The 22,922-nt window shown below is 32.4% G+C and overlaps 1 pseudogene; it reads right to left on the bottom strand.

Annotated features, from left to right (window-relative positions):
* Nucleotides 1–16,646: 16,646 nt before the first annotated feature.
* Nucleotides 16,647–17,218, bottom strand: LOC109457704 (ras-related C3 botulinum toxin substrate 1; annotated as a pseudogene).
* Between the last annotated feature and the right edge of the window lie 5,704 nt (nucleotides 17,219–22,922).

Raw genomic sequence — 22,922 nt, 5'->3', positions numbered from 1 at the left:
AACTTTTTGAGAAATATGTGTTAAAGTTATTTAAGGAAACTCTGAGTTGTTACCTTCATTTACATTCCACATTATATTTGTCTTAACACGACAAATCATAATAAATCTCTTTAAACTAATAGCCCAAACATTTAAGTAGTTTTCTTCGTACATTAACTACTCAATATTAGGTTGAGTGTTATTAGGTTGAGTATTATTCGTAGATAATATGTCAATGGACATGTATCATTGTTTTTCAACAAAATTTTATTTATAAAAACACACAATCAGTTGGACAACCTGCAGGCCATAGCTCGCCCACCTCTGAATTAGTCTAACACGATCTACTAAACCAGCCCATGAGCTGGTTAAACAATAATAAATTTAAAAAGGAGTAAATACTTAGGTCATTGACCTTAGATTTTCCTTGCACGAAAATCTAAATGTCACTGTCTGACACATGAAGCCATTAAGCATTATTCAGAGTCAAATTTCTAATTAGATCACAATCTTCTCCTGAAAGATTATGCTGTACTGTTTTCAGGTAAAAATTACAATGTATGTCTCAAAACAAATTCCCACGCAACGTGTAATCTTTACAACGCCTAACAAACTCTTACCCAGGCTTCAAATTTCATGAAAGTGTTTCAAATTTCTGGACATCTAAACTAAAAGGGAATGCAATTGTTTTCTGTATTACTGTAGTAAATTGTAAAGTTTTAGCTCATTGAATGATTAATTCAGCACAAAATAGTTTATAATGATATTGTTATATTACAGTATGTATAATACATAGATTCACATTCATGAGCATATATCCTTTAATATATTATACTTTGGTATAGTAATGTTTATATAATTTCCTTTTTTCAGTTTTGTTGTATACTACTCAGACAGTGACAAGCACTATAAAATAATTTCCTAAAAGCATATTTTGGCATATCAGCTTTCCCCACCAGGCGTATAGTAGTTAAAATAATGATGTGGCACCAGCCAAGTAGTATGTGGGATAAACCAGGAGTAAAGGAATATGCTTGAATTTGCTTGACTTGTTTTGTGGAATTAAATTATGGGCTGTCAATCTTTTCTGGAAAACCACTAGATAGTAAATATTTTAGGATAGATGGCCCTACGGGTCTCTCTCACAACTACTCAACTCTATGATTTTAATACAAAATCATTCAGAGATAATACTTAAATGAACATGTGTTGTTGTCTTTCAATAAAATTTTATTTAAAAAAACAAGCAGTGGGATGGAGAACCAGCCGGTCATAGTTTGCCTTTCTCTGAATTAGTATAACACTGTCTACTATTATCCCCCAATTATTTAAAAAAAAAAAAAAAAAAAAGTCAGTCTTGAATGCAAACTGATGATCTGTGCAATTCTATTTGACTGCAATTCTTATTCTTGGCATTGATAGCTGTGAAAGAAATAGGCATTTGGTTTTTGCTCTGAGATCTCTGCCCCGAACACAGGGTTCAGTCTTTGATAGATGATTGGATAAAAAAGATGGAATGGAATACTACTCTGCCATAAAAAAGATGAAATACTGCCATTTGTGACCACCTGGATGGATCTTGAGATTATTATGCTAAGCAAAATAAATCAGAAAAAGTGGAGAACCATGTGACTTGACTCATATGTGGGATATAAAACTGAAAGCAACAAAAGAACAAGATAAACAAATAAAGAAACAAAAACTCATAGACACAGATGACAGTTTAGTGGTTACCAGAGTGTAAAGGGGTAGGGAGGATGGTAGAAAAGAGTAAAGGGCTCAAATATATGGTGATGGAAAGATAACTGACTCTGGGTGGTGAACACACAATGTGATATATACATGGTGTATTACATAGAATTTACATTTGAAAAGTAGGAATTTTACTAACCATTGTCACCCCAGTACATTTAATTTAAAAAAAAAAGAAAAAAAAGAAAGAAAAGGAAATATGCAAAGCCTATCAAATGTTCTGGGAGAGAGAGATTTCACAAATTGCTAAAAGAATCTACAAGCGTAGTAAGTGGAAGAACTATAGACATTCAAATGACAACATTTGAACTGTCCACATCAATGACATCAGGAAAAAGTGGTGATTATAAATACTTTCAGAAATTTGGAAGAGTCAATATTTTCTTAACTTGGAGGTGAACTTATTTTTCAGAAAGAAATGATTTTTATTTTTACATAAAACAAGAAATGCATGGGTTGGAATTTAAAATAATAATATAATTTGCTGAGTGATAAATATGTGTAAGAAATATTCTCCATGTATTAACTCACACATTTTTAAAACATACTTGAGAGAAAGATGCTCTTATTGCCATTGCTATTTTACAGATGACGAAATTGAAGCAAAGACATTTTAGGAAACTGCCCAGTGCGATACACAACAGGCATTTGACAGACCCCGTTTTCACACCTCAGCAGTTCGGCTATTCAGCCTGCTCCAGTTCAAATAAGGTTTCTATTTTGCCTGGTTTATATTCCTAATTGCAAAGTTTCTTCGCTGTTGACTACCAGAAAGTTGTTTAATCTCTTTGGGTTTTATTTCCTCATGTGTGTAATGTTTAGCTTGAACGAGATTAATCTCCAAGGCTTTTTCTTACATACCATGATTAAATTCATAAAAAAAGTTTTACTTCATAAATATTTTTGAGCTTTTCAAAACATACTATTTTTATATAAAATATTCAGATATTCTAAAGCTACTTGCATTTTCTATTTAGCAGTAACTCTTATTAGAAGACTTAATTAAAATTCCTGTTACTGGAAAAGAGTGAAAAGGCAGAATCCCAGTCCTGTTGTAGAGAAATTATGCAGATTGGAATCAGAGAAACAGAGTTATGTCTACCTCCCTTTCAATCTTGCCAATCCTCAGTTATTTTAAACAAGGAGATTCTTGGAAAATGGGAATTATAAAACCTATGTTAAAGATTTACTATGAAATGAAATATATTGTGATGCATGAATACTAATATTATTGATCCAAGCTATATAAATATGCAATTATCTGAAAGAAACATTAATTAAAAACCTAAGCATAGATATATTAATTCATTTGAAGTGGGGATAGTTTTCAGAGATCAAGGAAATTCCAATTGTTTGAATCTCGATTCACTTGTGAGCCTACACATTTAGGTATTACACTTATCTACTCAGGAAATAAATCAATGGGATTTCAAATGTGACTTTCTTTAGTATCCAGTTTGAGAATATTATTTGATATCATAAGAAATTAGAACAGAAACACAGGTCTAGTTAAAAGGAAAATGTAGTATATGAATATATGCATTGAGCAGAAGCATGAGAACTCACTCAAGTAAATATGTATATATACACTATGTATTCATATATTTCCTTTGTCCTGACTGGCTGCCACTGCTGAAGGAATTCATTTAATCAACTATGATTTCACTTATTTATAAATAATAATTATTTTCATTTATATCTGTGGTGCCAAAAAAGCATATACACATGACTTCTATTCATCTTTTGTTATTGGTATATATTGTGTATTACGATTTTAATACAGTTTTTTCCTTTCTTAAAATGTGTATACATTTTTTTTTTGGCACCCTCTGTACAAGTTGTACTATATCACAAAATGATCTGTGGCCTAAATTTTCACATTACTTGATCAGGAGTCCAAATTTCATTATCATTATCATTGTTATAGTTCATTATTAGCAATTATTCTCTGGATAATATAAGTAAAACTAAGATAATGTTAATACTTAAAGCAAATTCCAAATACACAGATACTGAAACCTGGAAATCTTGAAACTGTTTATATGCTTACATTCAGAGGCAAATGTAATCCTTAGCTGATTCTGTTAGTAAATATGTTAATAACTTGGAGATTTCTAGTAAAAAGTTGAAGTCTTGGAAGAATGAAAATGATGATAACTCTGTGCCAATTGTGAAGAGACAAGAAGGGTAAGTTTTCAAGGATTGACAAACAAAACTCATTAAACCAGAAGTAAAAGAAACCTACATACAAAATCAGCAAAACTAAAAGCTGACTCTTGAAAAAGAACAACGAAATTAACCAGCCTGTGTCTAAACTGACAAAAACACAAAACAAAATAAAAAGAAGCCTCAAATTACTAAAATGAAATTGAAAGGGGCATATCACTATTGACCTCGTAGAAATAAAAATAATCATATTTGCCAATCAATTAGACATCAAAGATGAAATGAACAAAGACCTTTTGCCCTAAAAAGACAAAAAATACCCATTTGATAAGAAGAAATACAAAATCTAATAGTCTTATAACAAGTAAATAAATTGAATTAGAAATCAAAACACTTTCCATGCAGAAAAGCCCAGGCCCAGATGGTATCACTGGTGAATTCCACCAAACCTTTGAAGTAGAATTAACACACTTCCTTCACAAAGATTTCCAAAATTATAAAAGGAGAACAGTTCTCAACATATTCTATGAGACCAGTAGTACCCTGACACCAAAGTCATATAAAGACATTACTTAATAATAAAAGACTAAAAAGACTACATGCTTTCCCCTAAAATCAGGAACATGATAAGAATATCTTCACTTTTATTTGATATTGTGCTGGAGAATACAGAATAATTAGGTAGGAAAAAGGAAAATAAAAAGGTACCCGACTGGAAAGGAAGAAGAAAAACTATCCCTATTTGCACATGACATGACCTTGTACATAGAGAATGTTAAGAAGAAAAAAAAAAATATTGTGTGTATGAGTGTGTGTGTGTGTATAATATATGTGTGTATATATGTGTATCTATACACACATATCAAAAAGAGAGAAAGAGAGAGAGAGAGAGAGAGAGAGAGAGAGAGAGAGAGAGAATACAAAAACTACTAGAAAGAATAGATAAGCCCATTAGTGTTGAAGGATTCATTACACCAAAAATCATTACACCAAAAATCAATTGTATTCCTATATACTAGCAATGAAAAATCCACAAATGAAAGTAAAAACAAAACAAAACAACAACAAGAAAAAAACCAGTTCCAATTATAACAGCATCGAAAGAATAAAAGACTTATGGTTATAGTTAACAAAAGTGCAAAATTGTACACTTAAAACTACAAATCATTTTTGAGACAGATTGATTGACAACTAAATAAATAGAAAATTTTATCCGAGGTCATGGACAGGAATAAATATTATTAAAATGGCAATAACCTTTAAACTCATCTCGATCACTATTCAAGTTGCCTTTTTTCCCCCAGAAATTGACAATGTTCCTAAAATTATTAGGGAAACTTGAGGGACCCAGATTAGTCAAAACAATGTGGATAAAGGAGAACAAATTAGAAAACTCACTTTTCCTGATTTCTTATCTTATCGCAAATGGACTGTAACCAAGATAGTGTGGTAATGGCATAGGGACAGACATGCAGATCAATGGGTTAGAATTGAGAGTCCAGAAATAAACCCTTGCATTCATGGTCAATTGGTATTTGACAGAGTGCCAGAACAACTCAATGAGGGAATATATTATTATTTTCTATTAGTGGTAGTGGGACAAATAGCTATACACATGCAAAAGGAAGGGAGGGAGGTAAAGGTGAAGGGAAGAAAAAAGAATTTGGACTCATCTCATGTAATATGTAAGAATTAACATTAAATGGATCATGGAGTTAAACATAAAAGGTAAATGTATAAAACTCTTAGAAGAAAACAGAAACAAATCTTTACAACTTTGGGTTGGCAACAATTCCTTCGATACAATAAAGAAAAATGCAAGTCAAAAGAAGACTAAACTGGATTTCACCAAAGTAAAAAGCTTTTGTGCAAAGGATAACATCAGTGAAATCAAAAGAAAACCCACAGAATTGGAAAGAAATACTTGCAAATCATATGTCTGATAAGGGATTTATATATCTAGGATATACAGAAAATTCTTATATTTCAACAATAAAAAGATAATCCAGTTGGAAAATGGAAAAGGATCAGAATAGACATTTCTCTAGAGATATGTAAATGACTAATAATCATATACAAAGATGTTCAACATGGTTAATTATTAGGGAAATGAAAAATCAATACTACAATGAGATACGTTTCACACTTACTAGGATAACTAAAAACAAGAAGACAAACCAAAACAAATGTTGGCAAGGACACAAAAAATGAAATTTCATGCATTGCTGTGGAATTGTCAAATGGTTCAACCACTTTGGAAAACAGTTTGACAGTTTCTAAAAATGTGAAAAATATGACCCAGCAATTTAACTCTTAGTTATAGCTCAACTTAATTGAAACATATGTCTACACAAACAGTTTTATGTATATGTCAATAGCGCTGCTATTCCTAGCAGCAAAAGATAGAAACAACCCAAATATGCCTTACCTGATGAAGGAATAAAACTATGTGGTATTTCATACAGTGGAATATTATTTACCATAAAAAAGAGGGAAGTACTGATACATGTTACAACCTGCATGAATCTTGGAAACATTATTCGAATGAAAAAAGGCAGCAACAAAATTCACTTATGTAATTCCATTTATACAAAATGTCCATTTTAGGAAAATAAATGGAGACAAAAAGATTACTGTTGCTAGGGGCTAGCAGCTGGGGGAATGGAGTGTGACTGCTAATGAGGTTTCCCTGCAGGACTATGAAATGTTTTAACAATAGTGGTGACGATTGTACAACTCTCAATACAGTAAAAAGCACTGAATTGTCCAATTTAAAATAGTAAATTTTATGGTATATGAATTATATATGAATAAAGCTGTTATGAAAAAACAATGGGAAAGGATTTATGATCATTTACATGTCTTCGCATTTATAAATGTGAATTTATAAATGATAGTTAGACTCATCCCCAATATAGAATTTGTTATAACGTAATAATGAGTGAGAGAAAAAATGATTAGCCATTGAAATTTAAATACAGCACTCTGAAGATAAACACACCTCAGTTTCTGAATCACTTGTCAAAGAAGGATGAATTTCTTAAAGAAATTATATCTTACAGTTTCATGTGTCAACATATCAGCTCAATTCCTAGTCTCTATTACATCTTGATCCTAATGACATAACTGTGTGTACCAGAATTCTTCTAATTATCACAGAATATACTACAGTAGAAAGAAATATTAAACACACAATACAGATACATATAAAACTACCATGCCTTCAGCCACAATCAGATACACATGTGCTGTTTTCACTGTATGCCCCCAAATAGCCCAACATACAGGTTGAAAATGAATCACCTAATATATTGAAAATGAGAGGTTGTAGTTAACTCAAAGGATAACGAAACAGTCTGGCACAGCTGTGGTTTACTGGAGAGAGAACCAAACTTCAAAATTGAATAGTTGGTATGTAAAACCAGCTCCATCAACTACACAAACAAAAATGATTTTTATATTGTGCTGCCTCTTTCTTTCTTTTATTTTTTTTAAAGATAAGTACACTAAAGTATCCCTATGAAGTATAAATAAAAATCAGATGTTGGAAGAGTCTAATATATATCAGGCAATCCACAGTTTCAATATCTAATTAACCTATTAATTTGGATGGCATATAATGAAAAAGCATATATTAGTAAAACCATACTGAATATAATGAACACATTTCAGTAATTTAAAATGTGCTTTTATGTTTTGAAAATATCTAAGGATCATTCTCAGGAACAGTCATTATATTCTACATGCCTTAAAGAAAGATTTTTATATAATGAAAGAAAATTTATGGAGTGTCTCAGTATTGTGCATTATTAAAATGGCAAACGCCCCCACGTATGACACTGCTTAGAATCGTGTAATTAGAATAATAAACATGGAGATTTTTGAAGTCTAACATGTAAGACCCAAACTTCTGTGATTTTAAAGGACCATCAGGCACAATGAAATAAATAATACATTTAAAAATACAGATACCTTTCAAAATAATATTAATGTAATTTTGAACACTGGAGGGTATACAATGATTCACTAGCAACATAACAAATATAACTCATAAATAATACCATATAATTCAGAGGAATTAAAACATAGTATTGCATATTAACATCTGTAGGCACATTTTTTGTTGAAATAAAACTTGAAAGGTTATATTCTCCTTTATCTAAAATAGTTTCCTACAAAAGAAAAATAAAACAACAACCAAAAAATTATTCTTTTTCTTTCCAGCTCAACAGAAGAAGTCACATAAATCAAAATGTCATCAGTGGACTGGTAGCACTGTAATGCACAGCCCATCACAGTCTTCACAGTATATTAAATAAATATCACAGAGGAAAAGAGAAAGTAAAACCCCTTGAGGTGATGCGAGAACTCTTACAGTAAATAAAGAAATACCCAATGCTGCCCTGTGGGCTCCTGTTCCTATAGGAGGAATGAAATCACTGAGGCAGGAGTCCATTCAGCTGACTCTGTATCTCATGGCCGTCGGTGTACAACACTACTGACACTAGACGTCATATTACTCAATATGAGAAATTAATAGAGAGGAACTCACTTTTTTTCTATAAATCAAATTCCTTTGCCAGCTGCCCCTGGGTGTATATTGCTACTCTCATTGTAAAGTCATTTCCAAGTAATGTCTAGAGATAAACTTCTTAGTAAGGTCAAATCTGAGTGTGTACGCTTGAAAGAATAAAAAACAGCTCAAAAGAATAAATAAAACCTCTTGGAAAATGGGATAACATTGTGCCTTGTGTAGCACATTTTATTTCCGTATAAAGTAATTTTCTCATAGATATAATTTTAACCAAACTTATGTGTATGATTTGGCAAAGAAGAGATACATAATATACAATTGGTACAGAATATGGATCAGGAAGATAATTTTACTCTTAAAATTAGATTAAAAAGATTTGGGCATTTCATTAAAAGAGTTTTAAGGGAAATTTTTTATAAAAAGAAACAACCACAAATTCTCCAAGATCAGATTTTTCTGCAGAGTGTGAAGGTATATATGTATATGAATTCCTTGGTATATCAGATCAGTTCACTGTTGGAAGTTAATTTGCAATGTACTTGTCATGTATCTCAGTTAAAATCAGCAAGAGTAAGTCTTACAGATCTCAATTGCATTTACTTGCTCCTACAACTGATTATGTGCTATACTAAATTTATAAAAAAACACCTTTCATTTCGTGCTATTGCTTACTACAGGGAAATCAAAAACCAGATGTATAAATAACATAAAGTTTTCAAAAATAAGTACAATTTACCAACTTAATTTCCGTAAGATTAGCAGTACTGATGAAATTTGCCATGATTTGATCTGGATTTTATTATGTCAAAATGTGATGTATACTATGAAATATTTCTTTAAAAATTAGCAAGAGTTTTTTTACATATATGTTTGTTGAAAATTCTCTGATGTTCAATCAATTAGAAAACGAAGTGCTTCTAAGAGTCCATGCTCTATGAGCTTTAAGGTAGGAAAGTCCAAGATTAGGTATGGGTTCTTGTCACTGAAATACATGCAATGTAAATTAACTGCCTATGATATTTTTTAAAAGATATATGGGAAAATTACTTATATTTTAAAAATAAGAGACAATAATTGATTTTCTTTAGGAATTCTGAGGTTAAATGATTCTTCACTGCAAACTGATCTTGTTGAGTGTAGTGCAAGTATAATTTAGTGGCCTGTCCTCAGATGGTAGAGATATTTTTCACTGACCCAGGCCAATGAGTCTCAAGAAAATGAGAGTTTGTAATAAAATTATGGGCTACACAGGTTATTTTTATTATAAATGGAAATAAATTAATAGGAAGATAAAACTTTTCAATCAGAAAGTAACCTCATGTAAAATAATTTATATAAAAAAATCAACATCATTATGCATCAGGCTATACTTTAAACATATGCAAATATTCAATTTTTATGCATTCAAGAAAAAATCATAGAGATAAGCTATATTAAATGGGGATTATGGGTGATTTGAATTGTGATCCATAAAAAGAGATTGTATGCTAATTCTTGGATTCTGCTTGTGGTTTATTTAAGCATCCTTAGCCTGTTCAAGATACTTTCCTATATGACACTGGAAAATGTTTCAGTTTAGTTGAGGAGATACTGATAATCAAAATACTCATTCATGGAAGCCTTAAATTTAGAGCAGTGATTTCACCTGATTTAATATGGTAGGGTTCATATTTCTCATAGAAATGCTATGATACTAATTCAATTTTGGGTGAATGAAGATGATTTCAGTTTCTGATTTGAAAAATTCTACAATTACTTGATCTTAATATCACATATATATTTATAAATGAAGGGAATAAGAAAATTCTTATGATCTGAGTTTATTAACAGACAAATGTAATCAGGATGAGGCTAGATATTAAAGGAACTATGACGATTTAGTTACTGATTTTATAAAATTAGATTTCAGAGAAATTTTTGACTCCCATAATAATTTTCATAGGTATTTGTAACTGTATTTTCACAAACATTAGATTTGACAGACATTTAATCTTGGTACTTTCTCTGCTTTTTGTTTTTTGTTTCACTCATGTCATTTAAACTACAGATTGTATTTGAATGATGAAAATGGGTTATGTTGATTCGACATTATTATTTTAATTGCGCCCATATAGAATAATGGTTGGAACTCCAGTGGTGGGCTCAGCCAACCTGGAGGTCACATTTGTGACAGGATGCTGACTAGTTCTGTCACTTTGGGCAAGTTATTGAAACTAATGTGAAAAATACAAAGGTGGGATAATTAAAAGAGGTGTTTAGTACATATTATTGGTAATAACTCTCATACTACACTAGATAAGAAACAGTAGTTTTCAGATACTATAGTTAATATGAGTTTATGTTTACTGTTCTTGCAAAAGAGATCTTTAACCAAACATTTCTTAAAACGTGTCCTTATGTTTATATTTGTCACCCTTCAGAGGATTATGAAGGGGTTCAAGAGACAGAAATATTGCCATCGTTGGAAAAGAAGAGTCAACTATATTTGTCTTTTGCATTAAAACTGTTTGGGTCTTAATGATACCATCATTTCCATCTTAGACCCCACTTATTTCTTAAGCTCCTATAATTTAATTATCTTTATTTATTTAATTATTAATGCTGCTCACAGGATCCTTTTCCTCCTGCTTTAACTGCATTTATTCTGGTAACAGATTTTCTAGTTACTTGCCTCCACATGTTGTTGTCTCTCCTTTTATTTTTTTTCAAATAATTACTTGTGATTTGGTAATATTGATTCTGTTCACTACAACCTACCTACACATACAGAAATTTAATTTCATCAATCTTGATTTCTTTTTTGATTACAATAATATGTCCCATTATGTTTAATATTTTTAAATTATTTTTTAATAAAATAATGTTAGTTCATTATTTAACAAGTCAAATTGAAAGACTTCTGCTTTTGTCTATGATCAAGTAACAGGGATTGGGTTTACTACCCTCCCTTCTCCTCACATTTAAACTAGAAAACTGAATAAACTATACGAAACATAGAACAGAATCATTACAATTTTTAAGAACTGAAAAATCAAGTATTGGAAAGAATGGGTGCAACTAAAACTTTCAGCATGAAGATTGTACAGCTATTTTAGAAAACATTTTGGTAGTTTCTTGTGTTTAAAAGTTAGTTATACAATGCAGCAATTCCACTCCAAGGTATTTACCCCTAAGTAAATAAAAGATGTGTCCACGAATGCTTTTCCTGGAATTATTATAGTTGAGTTATTCAAAATAGCCATTTTTCTTCATTTTTATAGAGATTTAATTGACATACAGTACTGTATAAATTTAAGATGTACTGAATAATACCTTGATGCACATATATTGCAAAATGATTACCATAGTAGGTTTAGTTAACTTATGGTCAGTTAGTAAGCACAATAAATTTAGTTAACTTATGTAACATGATGACTATATTTAGCACTGCTGTATGGTATATTTGAAAGTTGCTAAAAGAGTAGATCCTAAAAGTTCTTAAAAGGAAAAAAAAATTGTTGTACAACTTTATGAAATGATGAATCTTAAGAGCCATTTATTTTTATATTTACATTGAAATTAATCAAATATCATATAATGATAGTATCCAATGCATATACACATGACAAATACATTAATATAATTTATAAATTTTCGACATTGCCTGGGTTGTTAAATAAAAGGAATCTATTCCATATATAAACAGTTGACGTTATCAAGAAAAAATTCAGAGAAAAGAGAAGGGAGAAATTATCGCAAATTAACAAATAATTATAATGTGAAAATATGTAACTATAAAATATTGTATTGGTATAGCAAATCAATATTTTCCATTAATATTTTCATTGTCAATACTAAATCTTAGTTTTATCTTGCTAAAATTTATATAAAATTTAAAATTTACTTGTATGTACATTTCAGTATTTTTATAATTGTCTAAGGCATACTACTTTACAATGAAGTATAAATCATTAGTATAGTCACATGTAAGCACGTGAGTATATGTGCTGCCGAAGCGAGCACAAGGTCACGTACTTTATAGGAATTAAATAAACATACAACTTGTAAGAAAAATAGAGGTATAATAAACAAAATGATAATTTTTATACTGATTAGCATGAACACTTTGAGTATAATGTGGAATTAAGATTTTGATCCCTAGCATGTTAATATGCTAAAGGATTACCACTGTTTTCTTTCATTAGAGCAATTAATTGGGCATTAAATTGGAAGATTCTTTAAATGATTAATTTAATGATCTTTAAAAATGATTTATTAATGAACTTTATTTTTTTTCGTGTGTGTTTTGTATTTAATCTAAGGAAGTTTTTAGAATTGTTGGTAGGAGAAGAAAAATATCAAGAGCTTACATCCTTTCCATCTAATGAATCATTGTTGATTGTAACACATGTCACTATCAAATTTGTTTTTCAAAATCCAAGAAAATGTAATGGCATATCACATTTATTTCAAAAGAAACAATATTCTGGCACAATGGCAAATATAAAGTCCTTTGTATAAGCACTTTTGAGAAGTGCCTCCCACTCCGCTGAATTAATCTTATGAGATCCTTACAAATAAACAAAGGGTTTGCTTCACAAGAATGAATTACTTTTATCTGGAGAGATTCTATCCTTCCTTCTTATATCTTAAGTTTATCATTTTCTTCAATGTTTTCCTGTCATTTTACAGTTCCAGCACCCCATCCAGGATACCATATTTCATTTAGTTACGTCTTCCTAGCATCTTGTTGGCTGAGAGAGTTTTTTCAAACTTTACTTATTGTTGGTGACTTTGAAGATTTGAGGAGTACTTCAGAGGTACTTTTGTAGGATGACCTCTACTGCAATTTACTGATGATTTTCTCACAATTAGACTAGGGTTGTGTATTTTTTTAGAGAAATATGGGAGAGCTAAAATGCCATTTTATTACATCATATCAAGGGTACACACTTTCAACATAACTTAACACTGTTCATGTTGACCTTGATCACGTGGATGAGATAGCAATGTTGACAGGTTTCACCACTGGAAGGTTATTCTTTTATCTCCCCTTTTCAATACTCTAATTTTGGAAGGAAGTTACTATGCACAGCTCATAGTTAAGGAGTGGGGAGTTATGTTTCCTCTCTTGAAGGCAAAAGGTCTACATAAACATTTTGGAACTTTTCTGCACGGAGAATTATCTCATTTCTCCAGTCATGTATTCAGTTAGCAATTTATATTAGTATAGATTATGGGATGTTTATTTTATATTAGGTTGGTGTAAAAGTAATTGTAGTTTTTGCAATTATTTTTTAACCTTTTAAATTGCAATGATTTTTGCACCAACCTAATGCTCGGACCTATAATTCAATAGCATTTTTCCCCCCTTTGGTTGCTCAAATTGTTCCAACTTTGTCCATCAGAAGTTCTTGCATGCAACTCCTATATCCCTTTGACGTGCCCTCATTGATATGTTGTTGTTGCTTGTTTTGGAGCATTTTCTTACTCTCTGGCATTGTAAGATGCTTCAGATTCATCTCCCATTATTCCCATGTTCCATTATCCCACTGCCGATGTTAAATTGTGCTGTTGGAATTTGGGTGAACATAATCTAAATAAAATTGGATTCTAATTTTTTTTTAAAAAGAAAGGGCTTTTTTGGAATTGTTTTATTGTATTGAAGTGGCTTTAAATGAATAATTTAACTAAAGTAAAACTCATCATTTTTACAATGCAAAGGTGTCTATCTGGGAACCTGGCAGTCCTACCATATGTACAGGTCTTTTTTGCCTTTCACCGAACTTCCATGGTTTGTGTGTGGGTCTTCCACATTTTTCAGGTAATTATTCCAATGAGATTCCAACATTATTGCCCTCGCCCATTCTCAGATCAGCCATTCTTTAAGGAGCCACGGTTCTTTATAGGAGAACAAGTATTAAAACTAAGACTGGGCATTAGATGTGCTCATTGCTAATGGGGTATCATTGCTTATCAGTCCTCTCAGATGACAAAGTAAGGATATATATGTGGGTATCCTAACCTGTTTATATGCACTTACCTATAAATATTTCCATATGTTAGCATTTGTGTCTACATTGAACCACACATGAGCTTATCTCCTGTCACGTGCATATTTTTAAAAATATATTTGGGGATTTAACTTTCTAATATTTGGTGAGAATCTTGTATCTATGTTCAGAGATACTGGTCCGTAGTTCACCTTTATTTCAATGTCTTCGACTGGTTTTTAGTACCAGGGGAATATTTGTTTTTTAAAACAGATTTAGATTTGTTCCCTCTGTTTTTATTTTATGGAATTTGCTGAGAATTAGTATCATTTCTTCTTTAAATAAATGGTTACTAGTATTCACCAGTAATACCATCTGGGCCTTTTGCTTCCTTTTCTGGAAGATTATTAATTGCTGATTCAATTTCCTTAATGGATGTTGGCTAATCATATTATGTATTCTTTTTCTGTTGGTTTTGGTAGTTTGTGTCATTCAAACAATTGGTCCATTCAATCTAAGTTATCAAATTTGTGGATAGAGTTGTTAATAGAACCCTTTTATATGATTCATGGATTTATGAAGTCATAGATACAGAACATATTGCTAATTGCATTAGCAAAAGATTGATGAAAAACACTCCACAATTCTGTAACTATCCATTTAAAAAAAAGAAATTGTTCTTGAAAATGTTTGAAAGGACCAACATTGTATTCTTCCAGTGTGTAAGTTGTACTAGACGTTCTTAGCACCAGCACTGAGTTTTTAGAATCTCACAAAGTAACATTTTTAAACAAAGCAACAATAGAAGTGTGGGTCCACATAGGTGAGGTAAAAAGTAGGGTCAGTATTAGTCAAGTTACAATGTTAATCATCTGTCAAGACCATGATGTTACGATTCATAGTTTAAGAAAAAAATATTTTAAAAACTGTAAACCTGTAACACACAATTTGTATACCTTCTTAATAGAAAACTAATGAAAGCATGCATTAACTTTGAATAAAGTAACATGAAAACAGGAATGCATTTTTATTAATCTACCAAAAGACAGTTCTACTTCATTAGCAGAAATATTTTATAATACATAGAGACTTACTGCTCATTAAGGAGATAGATGTTCTATACGAAAAGCACTAAATTAGCAACCATAGCAATGACCAGTTCAAAGACGAATTAAAAGCCCAATCTGGGGAGAGATGGCACGTGTAAGAAAAAGGGAGTTTACGATAACGCTTACTGATAATACGGACCTTTCTTCATCTTGTTGCATTTGACAGAAATTGACCTTTTAAAACTTTTACCCATGATGTTTTTATTAAGCATAATTATTCCATTTACAGTGCAGTGTAAATTAATCTTCACTTCATATTTTATCAAAATACTGTCTTCATTTTTTGATCATGTGTTTCACACTTGATACCCTAACTACTGAGTTTCCCTGAAAATAAGATAAGGTCTTATATTAATTTTTGCTCCAAAAGATGCATTAAGGCTTATGTTCAGGGAATGTCAGCCTGAAAAATCGTGCTAGGGCTTATTTTCCGGTTAGGTCTTATTTTCGGGGAAACACGATAAGAGCAGCATACTTCATTACAGGAAACATCCCTGATCTCTGATCAAAATATCAGCAAAAGATAATCAACCATTTTTTAACTGACTACAAAATTAGAAAAACTGATCCACTGATCCAATAAGTTGCTATACTTATTCCATTATGATATACAGTACAAATTATGTAATAAACATTAGTTGACAAATTAATGAATGCATTAAAATGTAACATTTCATTAAGGAGGGTGTTTTGCTTTATATATCTGACAATTAACTAGAAAGTGTCTGAATTTCCTAATATCAGAAGCTGCAGTCTTCTTAAAGACAAAGAGCTCTAAAACAGATTACTGCTTCGTTTTGTAACGCACAATGTAACTTAGTTCAGAGGGTGTTTTGGCAACTCAATCTAACCAAAAATAAGGGCTCCTGAAATATAAGTCTTTAGGAAGGCTTGTCATTTTAGAGATAAATTTTAATGGACTGTGAAAGTTTGAACTCATACTTTAAACACACAAAACTTTTGACATTTCTGACTGGTAGTGCGGAAACATTAATCTGTATAAAAACCTGCCATTGAATGTGAAGCCCTCCACTGTAAAATGTAAAATGTAAAATGGCCCTCCACATGGCCATTTTTCAGCAAACTGTACAAACGTTCCCAAAGGACCAAGGCCAGGACTACAGGCGGGGATGTTTACAACAGCAGGCATTTTGTCTCCCTTTTCTGGATGAGAGAGGCAAGAGCAGTGCTGGAACAGCTTTATGGTAATCCTTCTTGAGGTTTTGCTGTGTGAGAGCCAAGCACTTTAGCTATTTTACAGCCCCGAGCCCCTTAGCCACAGCTAAATCCTGTGGGAAGTAATGGGTGTTTGCTTCTTCTACAGTTTCTCAATTATGCCTTTATCATCTCCATGATCAAGTACAGTTTCCCCTAGGATGATAGGAGTGTTGACACAATTGGTGTCTCACTTCAGGATATCACTTTACTCAGACATTTTTTAATGACGCATAACTCACAAGGTAAAAACAAATTATGACTACATCTGTTTGTGGGTAAGATAGGGGGCAGGATCTGTCCTAATCTTCTTGTCCAGTTGTATTCCATAAACCTAGATTCACCTGCGTTCCATCTACCATAACACTGGCAAAACAGTTGTCAATGACAGTGGGGACAGATTTGCCAGCAAATGCATCCGTTGTGTAAGCAATCAATAGGCAAATTGTACTCACATATCCATTTCCCACCACACACTTGATGGCCTGCATGTGGGCCACTTGGGGGGCCACTGGTCTAGGAATTGAGAAAGAAGTGACGGGTTGGCTAGTTCAGCCTAAAGCTTCTCATTTAATCAAACTGCCAGGCCACATATATATAGGTTCCCTCCCATATAAAATTAGCTCCCACCTATATAAAATTTTATGTTTGGAAGTGAAAGCGCTAGTCTAAAAATATCTGACTTAAAATCCTCTATTAGCTGTCCAACACTGGAAGTTGACTTCCACCTCTGTGTTACCGTTCCCTCGTCTACCAAATAGGTGGCGTGCAGTAAATACAACTGTGCGTATAAATAAGATTCTATACGTGAAGTGCTACAAACAGTGCCTCGATTTCTGTAAGTGTTCAGTGGATATACTTAGCATGAAGTTAGCATTACTACACCTTCTGGGTCTTCCTCCCACATGGCCTGAAGTATCTACTTATTATTATTAATAAACATCTACTTAATATTTTAATATTCTTCTGGGAATTAGGAATCAGTAGCAATATCCCCTCGCAGCACCAAAAACCAAACAAACAAAAGTGGCAGTTACTTCACTTAAAGGGAAGTTGTTATCCATTTGTAGCCACTGATATTTTGCACATAGCACAGAAGCATTTCTGTCCTGTTTCCTCAAGGAGGGGTAGTGACGTCTACAGCCTCGTTACTTGGGTTTATAATGGAACCGTAGGTCTTGGGGGAATGCTGGGTAAGAATTTCAAAGCCCATGCTGAGATTCACTTTTTAACAATAAATAACTGGTATGACATTTCTCAGTCAGGAGCTGATTTTTTCATAGGATTATATCCATCTGTCCCAGGGATATTGTTCTTTGATTAAATAATATAAATAAGTTATTTATAGTTTATTTTGCTTGAAGAGAGAGGTTATTTCTATCAGATGTAGTTTAGATTTTGGAGAATGGTAAGAGTTTTGGGACCACTCATTGCTTATGCAGAGATTTCAATGTTACAGTGACTGCATACTAAACTAGAATAATAATTACATAAGCTTGACCTCTTCAGAGGGCAAATGTCTCACAGAAATGGTAACAAATCCATAATGTATAAGCATTCAAAATATCAGATAATGGAAAAGGTATTCTAATCAAGCTATTCCAAATCAGTCTAGAAGGTGTATAATGAAATTTCTTATCATTATTTGTTTTATTAATAATGCACTTAGCATGATAGGTTGTTTTTCAGATATAAAACCAAGCCTGGTCAGGGCATTTGCCCTGTTTTAGAGAAAGGATTAAGTTACTGCTACTTAAACAACTAACATTCTAAATATCCAGTGGTACATTAAATTGTCTGTGACCTCTTCAGAATTAAAAAAAAAAAAAAAGAAGATTTTAAATACATTGTACTTAAACTAAATGTATTTCCCCAGTTTTATATATTACTATTTATAAAATACAACCTAAATCTAAGCTGAATTTTCTTCAAATCTTTTAATTTTCAAAAATTTTAATGGAAAGAAGTACCTACTACGGTGTGTGTGTGTGTGTGTGTGTAGGTGTGTGTGTGTGTCCTCTTAGAACCCAGATTAAGGTAAACTGTGCCATAGATCTTTTTGCCTTAGAAGATTTTATGAAGAATTTTTGGCCGATTGGCATCAGTTCTCCTTCATAACAGCACCACAATTTCTTCTTATTATGGCTATTTTAAAGCCTAGTTTTCAGATTGCTCTATACATTTCACTATACTCTTTAGTTTAAGTGGTCAGAATCAGATTCTGTTGCTAGTATCCAAAGTCCCATAACTAATACAAAATCCTGCAACTTTCTGTTGTCCACGGAGATTTCGTTTTACTATGGAAGTCAGGCAATTATGACACAAAAAAAGATAATTTCATAAGCCTGTGTATTACAGCAATTTCCTTAGAATATGCCAAGTTCTAGTAGCTGGCATTTCTCTAGCTATACAAGCAATGAAGGAGACCAGAAAATTTTCCCTCTCCAGGATACTTTTCTCTTGATATCTCTTGATTTACAGTACCAGCAATAAGCTCAGCATTATAAATTGAGTATATCCCATTATCCAAATTGTACGTTACTGCCCAGAGGGATGTGAGCAATTGTGTAGTAATCGAAGGCAATTAGTCTGGATGCCAAAATGAATTATAGGAACAACAGAAAAATCTCTTATGTGGTCACAACTTTTGGGCTTTGAAGAGAAAATAGCCAAGTGTGAGATATAGGCAGATTCAAAATTCCTCTTCTTATTTATCCCAATTCTGTTTAAATCTTAAGTACATTCAGGAACTTTTTAGTGATTTTGTAGCCTGAAAATCAATAAGTGCCTTCAACTATTTGTGTTTACAGAATTAAGTAAATAAACCAGAGAAATTGGAGGAAAATTATTTTCTCTATAATTCTCTGATTGACTAACAAGGAGTTTTTAGTTACAACTCTGTCATCTAGTTGTCTGTACATTACTAAAAGGAAGCATGAGTTATTTGAAATTAGAATCTCTAGGATTAGTCTTATTATGCAGTCGTCACCCTGGTTTTCTCATGTGACAAATGGTTGTAATGTCACCCAAGTGAGTATAACTATATTGGATGCATCATAAATTTGTAAATACTTATCACAGCTTGTGACATGAGGTCATGTGTAACCAGTTGCCTTTAAAAATCTAAGATTTTTCCCAGAATAAAAGCTAAAGACATTAAATAATTATTTGGGGCTAAGAGCCACCAGCCCTGAGTCTAGACGCATAAACTGTTACAGTACAAAAGCAATCATTTACTTGTGTAAATAATACACTGATATATATATTTAAAAAAATGCTTTCTAAATGGAGAGCCGGAAATCTTAAGGTCCAAGTGGCAATGACACTCTTGGTCATGGCAAAGAGGAAGGAGGCTTAGGCAATGGATTGTGTCATACCATTTGGATCGGCTTTCAGACTGGTTACTTCTAAGTAAGTACTGGAACCTTGGTTAAAATGGCCTAAATAAATTAGTGTGAAATACAGCCTACATTACTAGAATCCATGCATGTGCTTGTATTTTGCAAAGGAGAAAAAAAAAAATAGATAGAAAATCAGGTTGCTCTATGACTGTGAAGCTTTCTTTCCTTAGTGTCATAAGTCTCTGGGCAATCACTCAGCACTGAGCAAGAGGCTGATTGAGCAGAACCGGCATACTGGGGCCCCCAAAAAATGCTATCCATAGGAGAATTTGCATAGAAAAATGAATGCTGGAGGAAAACTGGTAAGATGATCGCTCTCTGATATTTTGAGCCCGAAGGGAGGAATTTGTTAGGTGATACAGTGTCTATAATTTTCTTCCAAATGATATATAATTAAATCCTCTCTCTTCTAAACCTTCTGGGCTCCATTCCTCCCATCTCTACTGTCCTCAGTCTACTTTAACTATAGTCACTCTTTCTGGAATCACCGTCTTGGAAAAAAATCTCCTATTTTATCTCCCTGTCCCCTTCATTATGATGTTCTTAATGAAGATGCAACCAATCGTGTTTTGAAAAATCAAGTATATCATGCCACTTCCATTCTAGTGTTCAGTAGAATCCCACTGCTATCAAGTTAAAAATTTATACCTTCAACGTGTCTTCTAATATATGATACCCACCTCTTCAGCTTTATCTTGAACTATTTTCTTCCACATTGTACATGACATTATTTTCTCTATTACTATGGCATGCTATATTCTCTCACAACTTTGGAATATTGTCCATTCTCTTTCCTTACCCTGGAACACTTACCCTCCCTCAAGCCCTGTCTTACACACACACACACACACACACACACACATACTTCGATCAATTTCTTCCTTTACTTTCAACTTACAATTCACTCTCACTTTCAACACCATTTTAAATGCCCTTCCCTTGCATTGCACACTATTTCTCTCCCTCCTTTCAGTTGCCCAAATTATTTAACTTCTGTCTTAACTTGATGCTAATGCTTCATTAAATTATTATTTCTTTGTAACTATCACAGTGCCTAGAACATTATTTATGCTCAAATAATATTTTTTAAAAATGACTTGAAAACTACAGGGAGCTGCTGAAGGTTACAAGCAACATAGAGACATAGTAAATGAGTTGAACATAGAAGGTGCACATTCACTATGCATCGTCACCATCTACTGTGCTTCTTTTTAATATAAAAATTACAAAATATAAACTATATTTCACATATACTCATTAGTTAGGATTTGGGATGTAAATGAGATCCCAGTAATGAAATGCACTTGTGAAATATTTAGAAAGGAGAAAGACAGCTATCCTTTTGCTGCTTTAAAAATTCCTGCCAATAAACAAAACTGTAGAAATATGAGTTTCTCATTGCAACTTTGGTTGTAGGAGCTGTTCTCAGGATTCCCATATCTAGTTTCCCTCTTCCTGGACAACAAAAGGAAAGTATAGGAGCAGAACAGAAAGAATTGTCTATCCCTTTTTGATTTTCTTAAATTGCTATGGCAGGTTTTGTTTGCTTTGCTTGTTTGTCTTGAACTTCGTAGTTACAAGAGTAGCTTATTAAATTCCATGCCCTAGAGCCTCAAGGATTGTATAAGCAACCATATTCTTATATTAATAATGTTTTCTTAAAATACTGAGAGTATTTGCTCTTTTCCGATCTCAATTTTGAATGACACAGTATCGGAGCAGGAAGTGGTTAGAGATATTTAAGAAATGGAATCTATTGATTATTTTAATTGCTTATTATTGAAGGCAGTTATTATCTGGTTATTGTTTGAAAGTGGTACACTAGTAGATCATGGCATGCAATGACAAAATGGTGACTTAAATTGTAGTCAGTGGTCATCTGTAATAAAAGAGTCAACTAAGATAACTCTTTGAAAGACAAATTGAAATGTCAAATGTCTGCTGCAATAAAACATATAGATGGAAATGAAAATTGTGCATGGGCTGTCTCCTCCTTTTCCTAGAAAAATTAAAGAAAAAAAATGGCAAGTACAAGATTTTAAATGAGTGTCTCAAAGATAGCAAACTGGAAAGTTTCAACTATCCAAAATAATATATTTCTTGTAATTACAGGTCTATTTTCACAAAATATCAGATTCACGGTCTGATAATTTGGGTTGCTGAATTACCTTAATTGTTTAAGTCACATTCTTGCCATAGCAATTATTTAAAATTAGGAAATTCATGGGACAAAGTGGGACTGAAAGAATTGAAATGAGAATTTAAGGATTAATTTGGACAACTGTGTCTATAATTGTATGATAGACTTATCTGATGATCTAGTCTTGGTTTATTGAAAAACGATTTAGTGACTAATCCTAAGGGTATTACCTTGCAAGGGAACACTGATTGACCTCATGTTGTACCACAGCTATTCCAATTTCCATCACATCTATAGTAGACCCAGATCTCAGCATACTCTCAGAGAGACATGTACAAGTTCAACCTCAAAGGAGATGGCTTACATGACACAAATATTGTAGCATTAATTTAACATATCAGTAGAAATCTGGGTAATTATAGAAATTGATTTTCTGTTTCTTAGAACCATAAAGAAGAAACATAAATTTAAATAAGGCCAAAATTATCTATAAGGGTATATGAACTGAGATTTTGATTCAAAGAAATAAACTGAACATCTGCAAGTGGTTTTGAAGTTTGTTCAGGTGGTTGACTGAAATCTGGACTCAGTGCGGTTGGATATTCTTTCTCTCTAATAATAAGAATGCAAAGGATGAATAAAATAGAAATGTTC

The sequence above is a fragment of the Rhinolophus sinicus genome, linkage group LG04, assembly GCF_036562045.2.
Source record: "Rhinolophus sinicus isolate RSC01 linkage group LG04, ASM3656204v1, whole genome shotgun sequence".
Taxonomy (NCBI): Eukaryota; Metazoa; Chordata; class Mammalia; order Chiroptera; family Rhinolophidae; genus Rhinolophus; species Rhinolophus sinicus.
This window is presented reverse-complemented; position numbering and strand designations above follow the sequence as displayed.